We start from the raw sequence: 2,500 nt of genomic DNA on the forward strand, positions 1-2,500 counted from the left end.
TAACCCTAACCCTAACCCTAACCCTAACCCTAACCCTAACCCTAACCCTAACCCTAACCCTAACCCTAACCCTAACCCTAACCCTAACCCTAACCCTAACCCTAACCCTAACCCTAACCCTAACCCTAACCCTAACCCTAACCCTAACCCTAACCCTAACCCTAACCCTAACCCTAACCCTAACCCTAACCCTAACCCTAACCCTAACCCTAACCCTAACCCTAACCCTAACCCTAACCCTAACCCTAACCCTAACCCTAACCCTAACCCTAACCCTAACCCTAACCCTAACCCTAACCCTAACCCTAACCCTAACCCTAACCCTAACCCTAACCCTAACCCTAACCCTAACCCTAACCCTAACCCTAACCCTAACCCTAACCCTAACCCTAACCCTAACCCTAACCCTAACCCTAACCCTAACCCTAACCCTAACCCTAACCCTAACCCTAACCCTAACCCTAACCCTAACCCTAACCCTAACCCTAACCCTAACCCTAACCCTAACCCTAACCCTAACCCTAACCCTAACCCTAACCCTAACCCTAACCCTAACCCTAACCCTAACCCTAACCCTAACCCTAACCCTAACCCTAACCCTAACCCTAACCCTAACCCTAACCCTAACCCTAACCCTAACCCTAACCCTAACCCTAACCCTAACCCTAACCCTAACCCTAACCCTAACCCTAACCCTAACCCTAACCCTAACCCTAACCCTAACCCTAACCCTAACCCTAACCCTAACCCTAACCCTAACCCTAACCCTAACCCTAACCCTAACCCTAACCCTAACCCTAACCCTAACCCTAACCCTAACCCTAACCCTAACCCTAACCCTAACCCTAACCCTAACCCTAACCCTAACCCTAACCCTAACCCTAACCCTAACCCTAACCCTAACCCTAACCCTAACCCTAACCCTAACCCTAACCCTAACCCTAACCCTAACCCTAACCCTAACCCTAACCCTAACCCTAACCCTAACCCTAACCCTAACCCTAACCCTAACCCTAACCCTAACCCTAACCCTAACCCTAACCCTAACCCTAACCCTAACCCTAACCCTAACCCTAACCCTAACCCTAACCCTAACCCTAACCCTAACCCTAACCCTAACCCTAACCCTAACCCTAACCCTAACCCTAACCCTAACCCTAACCCTAACCCTAACCCTAACCCTAACCCTAACCCTAACCCTAACCCTAACCCTAACCCTAACCCTAACCCTAACCCTAACCCTAACCCTAACCCTAACCCTAACCCTAACCCTAACCCTAACCCTAACCCTAACCCTAACCCTAACCCTAACCCTAACCCTAACCCTAACCCTAACCCTAACCCTAACCCTAACCCTAACCCTAACCCTAACCCTAACCCTAACCCTAACCCTAACCCTAACCCTAACCCTAACCCTAACCCTAACCCTAACCCTAACCCTAACCCTAACCCTAACCCTAACCCTAACCCTAACCCTAACCCTAACCCTAACCCTAACCCTAACCCTAACCCTAACCCTAACCCTAACCCTAACCCTAACCCTAACCCTAACCCTAACCCTAACCCTAACCCTAACCCTAACCCTAACCCTAACCCTAACCCTAACCCTAACCCTAACCCTAACCCTAACCCTAACCCTAACCCTAACCCTAACCCTAACCCTAACCCTAACCCTAACCCTAACCCTAACCCTAACCCTAACCCTAACCCTAACCCTAACCCTAACCCTAACCCTAACCCTAACCCTAACCCTAACCCTAACCCTAACCCTAACCCTAACCCTAACCCTAACCCTAACCCTAACCCTAACCCTAACCCTAACCCTAACCCTAACCCTAACCCTAACCCTAACCCTAACCCTAACCCTAACCCTAACCCTAACCCTAACCCTAACCCTAACCCTAACCCTAACCCTAACCCTAACCCTAACCCTAACCCTAACCCTAACCCTAACCCTAACCCTAACCCTAACCCTAACCCTAACCCTAACCCTAACCCTAACCCTAACCCTAACCCTAACCCTAACCCTAACCCTAACCCTAACCCTAACCCTAACCCTAACCCTAACCCTAACCCTAACCCTAACCCTAACCCTAACCCTAACCCTAACCCTAACCCTAACCCTAACCCTAACCCTAACCCTAACCCTAACCCTAACCCTAACCCTAACCCTAACCCTAACCCTAACCCTAACCCTAACCCTAACCCTAACCCTAACCCTAACCCTAACCCTAACCCTAACCCTAACCCTAACCCTAACCCTAACCCTAACCCTAACCCTAACCCTAACCCTAACCCTAACCCTAACCCTAACCCTAACCCTAACCCTAACCCTAACCCTAACCCTAACCCTAACCCTAACCCTAACCCTAACCCTAACCCTAACCCTAACCCTAACCCTAACCCTAACCCTAACCCTAACCCTAACCCTAACCCTAACCCTAACCCTAACCCTAACCCTAACCCTAACCCTAACCCTAACCCTAACCCTAACCCTAAC

The sequence above is a fragment of the Rhinoraja longicauda genome, chromosome 6 (assembly GCF_053455715.1).
Source record: "Rhinoraja longicauda isolate Sanriku21f chromosome 6, sRhiLon1.1, whole genome shotgun sequence".
Lineage (NCBI taxonomy): Eukaryota > Metazoa > Chordata > Chondrichthyes > Rajiformes > Arhynchobatidae > Rhinoraja > Rhinoraja longicauda.